We start from the raw sequence: 9143 nt of genomic DNA on the forward strand, positions 1-9143 counted from the left end.
AATCGTTTAAAATCCAAATTGATAGCCTTTTATAAATGGGCTATTTTAATCCCTTTTAACAATCACCTATAACACATATTGTGTTCCAGAAATTTTTAAAGTACTTTAAATCCATTAATTCTTTTAATACTTAAAAACAACCCAGTAAACATAAAATATCTAATGCCTTGAATGTATTGAGAAGAGATGTAGACGATTGGGGGAGAGCTTGGGGATTGAATTTATGATGCCCCTGTGCAAAGAGAAACAGCAGAGAGGTAGAGAGGGCAATTACTGTTTATGTTGGTTGCCTTGTAGAACTTTTAGATTCCTCACACTATGTGAATGTACAAAAACTTTGCAAAACACTAAAATTAACAGCAAAAGTTAACCCACCTCTGTCTCCATGTCCCAAGAGAAGAAAGAAAAAGATCAATTCCTCTATGGATGTACTGGATTCCATCTCCTCTGGAGGTCCTTGGCCCTTTAACTTTCCACCCTTTTTCTACTTTATCAGATTTTTTTTCTTTATTGGTCTATGGCATAAGCTAATACTGTAATCTTGCTCTCTTATCTTTCATGTTTAAAACAAGCAGAGAAATAAAAACTTCCCTTACTGTACATCTGCTTCAACTACCTCCCCATTTCTAGGAGAGATTTGCTCACCATTGTCACCTCTTCACTCCTCGTTACAGTGTGCCTTCAGCACACATCATTCCATTGACATTGCTCTTGTCAAGCTCACCGATGACCTCCACATTACAAATCCAATGGCCAGTTTTCTATGTTGTCAACAGCACCAGTACTGTTGACACACCTTCATGTTGGAAATATCTCTTTCTTCATCTCTCCCTACTTTATTTCACCAGCTACTCCTTCACACTACTCTTTGCCAGATCTTCACTTATAAAGGAGGGCTCAGTCCTAAATGGACTTCCCTTTTTCTTCCTTTTAAAAACACTTAAGCGGGACCTCAGGTAGAGATGATTAAGTGAACTACACTAATTTTATGAGACATTGTGCAGTATAAGGCCCATTCTTATTTTATTCAAATATTTATTTCCTTTTTTATTCCTGTTCCCCTACACCCTTTCCTCTTTCAGACTCCCAGAAAACTACTATAATGTGTTTTTTGGTATCCCTTTGCCTTACATGTGTTCCTATAAATTTGTAGTTTCGTGCATTTCAAAATATTGTTTAAATGGTATTGAATTACATGTGCTTTTCTTTTTCTTAGCCGTCTTCTCAATCAGTCCTCTCTTCCTAGGTGAGTTGATTTCCATGGTTTCCAATACCATCTTTATGCTGGTATACTGATGACACCAAACTTATTTTTTTAACCTAGACTCCTCCTAGATTCACATAGACTCCTAACCTAGACTCCAGATTCACATAGCCAACTCTATACTTACTATCTTTATTTAGTTATCTAACTCAGTGCTCACATCTCAAAATTCTTATACCCTAAATGATTAATCTTAATTGGCACCCCCACCTGGGTCTTTCATACACAGTAAATGGTATCACCCACCAGTTATCCAAGCTATAAACCTGTAAGTCTTTCTTGATTCCTGAACTCTGGCCCCATTCCCCAAACACATGCATCTACTATGCCCAATTTGCTAACAGATCCTGGCCATGCTACCTCAAAATTATATCTTGAGTTCATCCACTTTTCTCTCTCTTCACTTCCACCAATATCTATTTGTATTCAGATAAATAAACAAATAAACCAGGTAGTTTTATATAATAGTTAACACAATGGGGGTACTAAACAAGATGTTTAGAGAATGTTAGAGAGGCTACTTCTTTTAGATAAGGTGACCAAGCTAAGTATATTGTATTTGAGTGAAGAGCCAGCCCTGCAAAGATAGAAAAGCCTACCAGGCAGAGAGCTGCAAGGACAAAATGCCCGGATCAATGAATAAACAATTATTGAGCAAACTGAGTTCATCAAACAAAGTGACACAACATTCTGTCAACTCCAACAGTACGAGAATTAAGAAAACAACAGAGCAAATATTGTGTTAATTAACCCTCTGCTAAGTTTTAATGTCTTTTCAGTAATGATGATTTGTTGTATATAGATAGAGATGGAAATATTCAGTGCCTGTTGTAAAGTATGCTTCTCTTCCAGTCAGTCATTCTGTTGTGAAAACATGCATTTTAGTTATTAACAAATAACTGAATCTCAGTGAGGATGAATTGTTTGCTTCTACTGACACAAGTTACCCTATAAAAGTTACCCTATAAATTTCTTGCTTGTCCTATAGCCTCCAGTTCTTCAGTCTCAGAGGATGAGGGAAACCAGTCTATCAATTCTTCTATTCCTCAAGAAAGTCACCCAGAGAAAGAAGGGGTAGTGGTCTTGAACCTCCCCAGCTACTCTAAGGCAATGCTTTCCATCTGACTTTTGGGAAGAACAGAGGGATAAGTAGCCATGGTCAAAGCTGTAATTTGATAATCACTAAACTTTATTCAAGCCCTTGCTGCCCTTTCTGTTACCAGGCACTCAAGGCCCTCATGCTATCTTTCAATTTCTAAAAGTCATCAGCAGTGTCATTCTACCTACATCTGTTTTCTCCTGCCTAACCTCATATAAAAAGTTAATTATCTCTTCCTTACTCTTCCAACCCAAAGAACATCTAATACAAACTATTCACGTGTTGTTATAAAATGAGTAAAGTAATTCAAATTTCATTTAGATTCAGAGTGTCAAAAAACATAAAAGCAAGATGAGATTTGAAAATTGTCACTTCTCTGGAGAAATAGCCATGAACTACTAACTTTCCCTATTACAGAATTGAGGAAATTCCTGAGAAGTAATAATAGAAAGTAATTTTATTTATTCTAAGAATGACCTGAGAAAAGAGCTATGACTTGCTATCTAAGTAATAATCATTACCTATCAGTCCATTAGCATATTGCTTACAAGCTGCATAGAACTGCATGTTTTAGCATTAATCCCTCTTATCTCATCTATTTCTCTGATATATGATTTTTTGGTTCATAACTAGAGGGTTATTTAACCCACCTTATAAATGATCTGGAACATCATAGAACAACAGATATAAGTATCCTCATAGTCAATTTCAATGTCATAAAACACTGTTTTATCTAGATCATCTGTGTGTCACAATATGTCATACATAAGGGTTAAAGTATCAAAATTTGAAGATATTTTTAAAAAATAATTAAAGCAGATACAATGTTAGTCAGATAGTAATACATTATCAAATATGTGCTTCTTTGAATAGAAGAGAAAGGGTAAGTCTACAGCTATTATTAGGCAGAGAATTCTATGTAAACTACAGGCTGTCTTATCTGTGATCAATATTAGTCCTTCCTTGGGAGTTTGTCTTTCAGATGAATAGCATTCAAAATGGGCACATCATGTGTTGTAGGCTAACAGAGAGCAAACGGCATGGAGATCACTAGTTTATTCTCATATGGGCCATGTAGACAACAGAGGAACAACTATTCCAGAGACAGACAGACTGCACTAATATTACCCACTGAGTGAATGTTGAATCACCCATAGGCACATGGCAGAAGCATAAATAAATCCTTTCTAGAGCAATATATTGATATCTTAAGCTTCAAACTACATATATGTGGAGTATACCAGCATTTATGGAGCAAAGGTATTTCACAGGGCCTATTTTCTGGGGCTCTGTGGTCTCAGGTTTAGCCTCGCCTTTTGGGATTACATATAGAAATGTTAACCTTGAAAAATACAGGAAACTTTCCCGAGGCTAAAGTCTCTGTTGTAAGATAAAGAATTGTAACACAACAAGGTTGCTGGCTCAAGGACAGACAGGTTACTTGATTGATATGTAAAAATGCTGGGGAAGCTGCTGTATGGAGAGAGAATGTTTGCTAAGATCAAGCTTTTGTTGGTGGATTGACTTAACCTTTTGCAAATTGCACTATGGAATGCCACTTTGCTTGTTTTACTGATGTTACTAGCCTCTGTTGTTAAACTTGTTAAGCTATACTTAGCTAAAACCCCACCTATGTTCTTTTCCTGTAACTTCCTGGTCTGGAGAATAAATGTGGGGCAAGAACCCCGTTTGTGGTTAATTTCCAAAGGAAGGAATGCCTCGCTCTTGAGAGTTCTGGGAAATTAACCCCTTTGGGGTCTCTCACTGTTCCAAAGAGATGGGCTTTGAGTAATCCTTTTTGTGGCCCCGTCACCCAGGGGAAGAGAGGTGACAAATTCACGGAAGGCAAAGCAGCACATATACATTTTTTCAAATACAATTTTGAGCACTCAAAGTTTAAAATCTTCCCATAGAAATTAGATAACATGAATACCTACAAAAAGAAATAAACAACAATCCAAACAAACCCACAAGAGGAATGATCAGACACAGACTGTAAGGCAATTATTTATTAGGTTAAGTAAAAAACACAAGCTTGAGAATTTTGGCAAAGGTACTGGAAACTAAAAATAATTCAGTTTATATGAAAAGAACCAAATAACTAAAAACTACAATAATCAAAATTAAGAACACAATGATGAGTTTATTAGCTGATTAGACACAGCAGAAAAGAGAATTGGTAAATACGGTAATACATTAAAAGAAACTATTCATCATATAGCACAAAGGACAAAAGATGAAAATATAGATCAAAGGATAAGAGACAGGCAAGAAAAAAAATTTGGAGAGGTAGTGGTCAAGAATATTCTAGAACCGATTAAAAAAAATCCACCTTTAAGAAACCCAATAATTCTCTACTAGGATTTATAAAAAGAAATCTTTATCTGGATACATCTTAGTGAAACCACAGAAAACCAAAGACTCAAGTTAGAAGATAAACATTATAGACTCTATTTTAAAAATATTCAACATAATGCTGTTTACAAAGGCTACATTTAAGACATAAAGGGAAGGTGATGTCATCAATACGGCAGAATAGATGATCCCCAGTGTTACTCCCCGCCACAACTGTTTAACTTACTACTGCTAAAATACAAAAAATGCAATCCTGAGACTTCTGGAACTTGGAGGAAGAGGAGAAGAGACCAGCGGAGTTCATGAAGGCATGAAAGGACATGGAGAGAGGAAGGAGGGTCCACTCTGACAATTCCAAGCCCCAGCTGCTTCTGGGTCTGATGTGGTATGAGGCAAGGAGAAGCTGCCAGCACATGGAGCACATACCAGCAGATGGCAAAGCTATAGCAGCACCCTTTGCATGATGCTACGTGGAGTCTTCAGGGGAGAAGGGTGCTCCATAGTGCACCATTCCATCTCCCAGACCAGCAAAGCCACTAGCAAGCTTCCCCTGGACCAACACTGGAGCAAGTTGCTGCAGCCAGCAGGAAGAATAAACCAACCAGAGGTCATTGTGAGTCTTCTGGGGGACTTGAGCATGGCCTACCCCACACAAAATGATTGGAATGCTGGGGTGGGGAGGGGGATGACCCATCGGTGGAGCATTGGGGTGCAGCATAGGCAGCTGATCTGTCTTCTGATGGGTACAGCTGCCACACAGTGGAGACCAGTCAGGGTGATAGAACCGCAGGAGGCACAATTCGTGGGAAAGACTCAATTCCAGGCTGGAATGTCTATACAGCCCAGATGTGTTTGTGGTGAACCCACAAGATCTAGAAGTGAGTAAAAGGCCAACAATTAAAATCTGCTTGCACAAAAAGCTTTCCCCAGTTTGAGAAATACCAAGCAAGGCAGCTAGCTCAGGAATAGAGTTCAAGTCTGGTTCCCGCTGGAAGCTTCTCCCCAATTTGGGAATCAATCACAGGACAACATATCAGTTCCAGTGCAGGGTTTAAGCAATAGTGGTATCTGTTAACTGACTATAGCACAGAAAATAAAAAACAAAACCACAGGCCTGAGACAAAGCTTTGATGTTAACCAGTAAAAGTCAAATATCAACAAAGAACACCTATAAAACCAAGAAGAGGTAGCAATCTACTCAAATGCCCAGGTGTCAATGTAAAGACACAGAGATCAAGAAAGAATAGAGACGTGATACCACCAAAGGAAACAAACAAAGCACCAGCAATGGATCCAGAAGAACAGTGAATTCATGAAATGTCTGACAGAGAATTCAGAATAACCCTTTTAAGAATGTTCAAGGAGTCACAGGAAAATACAGATAGGAAATTAAATGATATTTGGAAAACACTTCAGGAGAAGAATGAGAAACTTGACAAAGGAATAGAATAAATTTTGAAAAACCAAATATGAATTCTAGAAATAAGGAATACATTATCTGAACTGAAAAACTTGACAGAAAGCTCCAACAGCAAACTTGATCAAACAGAGGACAAAATCACTGAGCTCAAAGACAGAACATACAAAATTGTCCAATCAGAGGAGCAAACAAAAAAAGAACAAGAAAAAATAAAACAGAAATGTAGCAATTATAGGACTTTGTCAAATGAAATAACCTTGGCATAATTGGCATACTCAAAAGAGAAGAAAAAGAAAGAGATGTAGAAAGCATATTCAAGGAAATAATGGCTAAAATTTTCCCAAGTGTGGAGAAAGAGGACAGAATCCAGGTAGAGGAAGCTCAGAGGTCACCAATCAAATTCAGTCCAAGGAGGAACACCCCAAGGCACTTCATAGTCAAATTATCAAAAACCAAAGACAAAGACAGGATACTTAAAGCAGCAAAAGAAAAGATACACATAATATTCCACAGAGCCCCAATAAGGCTCTCAGAGGATTTCTCGGTAGAAATCCTACAGGCCAGAAGAAAATGGGATGATGTATTCAAAGTGCTGAAGGAAAACCCCGTCCAACAAGAATATTGTATCCAGCAAAACTAACCTTCAAATATGGAGAATTAAAGTCTATTCCAGACAAACAAATGCTAAGGGAATTCATCAATACTAGACCTTACAAGAAATGCTAAAGGGAGTTCTTCAGTTTGAAAGAAGATGATGCTAAGGTGTAGCAAAAAAGTATTTGAAAGTACGTAACTCACTAGTAATTCAAGTACACAGACATCCTCAGAATACAACCTTAGAATGTTGTAAGGGTGGTGAATAAACCACTTATATTCTTACTATGAAGACTAAAGGACAGACTTAACAAGACAATAACAAATACAACCACCATACGAGAGACAGGCAATATTAAAAGAGTACCTTGAAACAACAGAATGTTTAAAAGTGAGGAGGGGGGGAGATGATGATGTCAATATGTAGGGTTGGCTTTGTTTTTTTATTTTTATTTTTTGGATAGCAAAGTTATTATTAGTTTAAAATATTCTGTTAAAACCATAACACGTTTTTTGTAAGTCTAATGGTTACTGTAACACAAAATCTTATGACAGACTTACTAAACATAAATAGGGAGAAATCAAAATATACTGCTAGAGAAAACATCTCAACCACAAAAGACAGTAAGACCAGAAAAAAGGAAAAAAAGATCTACAAAACAACAAGAAAAAAGAAACAAAATGGCAGTAAGAAGTCCCTATATATCAATAATAACTCTAAATGTAAATGGATTAAGTACCCTAATTAAAAGACACGGATTTGCTGAATGGATTATAAAATCAGAACCAACAATATGCTGCCTACAAGAAACTCACTTCACCTATAAAGATATATATCAACTGAAAGTGAAGAAATGGAAAAAGATGTTTCATGCAAGTGGAAAACAGAAAAGAGCAGAGATAGCTATACTTATATCAGATAAAATAGACTTCAAGCCTAGGAAAGTAAAAAAAAAATAAGGAAAGTCAATACATAATGATAAAGTGATCAATTAAAAAAGAGGATATAACAATTCTAAATATATATGCACCCAACACCAGAGCACTTAGATATGTAAAGCAATTGCTATTAAACGTAATAGGAAAGATATACTCCAACACAATAACAGTTGGGGACTTTAAAACCCCACTTTCAGCAAATGACAGATCATTCAGACAGAAAATTAACCAGGAAACATCAGAATTAACCTGTACTCTAGGCCAATTGGATCTAGTGAACATTTATAGAACATTTTATCCAACAGCTGCAGAATACACATTCTTCTTAGCATTAAATGGAACATTCCCTAGAATAGACCATATGTTAGGTCACAAAACTAGTCTCAAAAAAAATTTTTTTTTTAAATTGAAATCATATCAACTATCTTGCCTGACCACAATGGAATAAAACTTGAAGTCAATGACGAAAGGAAAACTTAAAACTGTAAAAGTACATGGACATTGGGCCAAGCCCGTGGCGCACTTGGTAGAGTGCTGCGCTGGGAGCGCGGCGACGCTCCCGCCGCGGGTTCGGATCCTATATAGGACTGACCGGTGCTCTCACTGGCTGAGTGCCGGTCATGAAAAAACGACAAAAAAAAAAAAAAAAAAAAAGTACATGGACATTAAACAACATGCTCCTAACCAATGAGTGGGTCGAAGAAGAAATCAAAAAGGAAATTAAAAATTTTCTGGAGATGAATGAAAATGAAAACACAACTTATCAGAACCTATGTACAGAGAAAGCACTTCTAAGAGGGAAGTTTGTAGCAATAAATACCTACCTCAAAAAAAAAAAAAGACTTCAAATAAACAGTCTAACATTATACCTCAAGGAACTAGAAAAACAAGAACAAACCAAGCCACAAAGATCTGAGCAGAAATAAATGAATTAGAGGTTAAAAAAAAAACTACAAAACATTGATAAACCAAAGTTGTTTTTTTGAAAAGATAAAATTGATAAACCTTTAGCCAGCCTAATTTTAAAAAAAGAGAGGACTCAAGTAAATAAAATCAGAAATGAAAAAGGAGACATTACAACTGATACAACAGAAATACAAAGGATCATAAGAGACTACTCTGAACAACTACATGCTAACAAACTGGAAAACCTAGAAGAAATGAATAAATTCCTGGACACACACACCTTACCAAGGTTGAATTGTGAAGAACTAAAAGACTTAAACAGATCAATAGTGAGTAATTAGACTGAATCAGTAATAAAAAATCTCCCAACAGAGAAAACTCCGGGATCCAATGATTTCATTGCCAAATTCTACCAAACATTTAAAGAAGAACTAATACCAATTCTTCTCAAACTCTTCTAGAAAATTGAATAGGAAGGAATATTTTCAAAGTCATTTTATGTGGCCAGCATTACCCTCACACTAAAACTGGAAAAAGAAAAGAAAACTACAGACCAATATCCCTAA

Source organism: Cynocephalus volans, chromosome 18 (assembly GCF_027409185.1).
Source record: "Cynocephalus volans isolate mCynVol1 chromosome 18, mCynVol1.pri, whole genome shotgun sequence".
Taxonomy (NCBI): domain Eukaryota; kingdom Metazoa; phylum Chordata; class Mammalia; order Dermoptera; family Cynocephalidae; genus Cynocephalus; species Cynocephalus volans.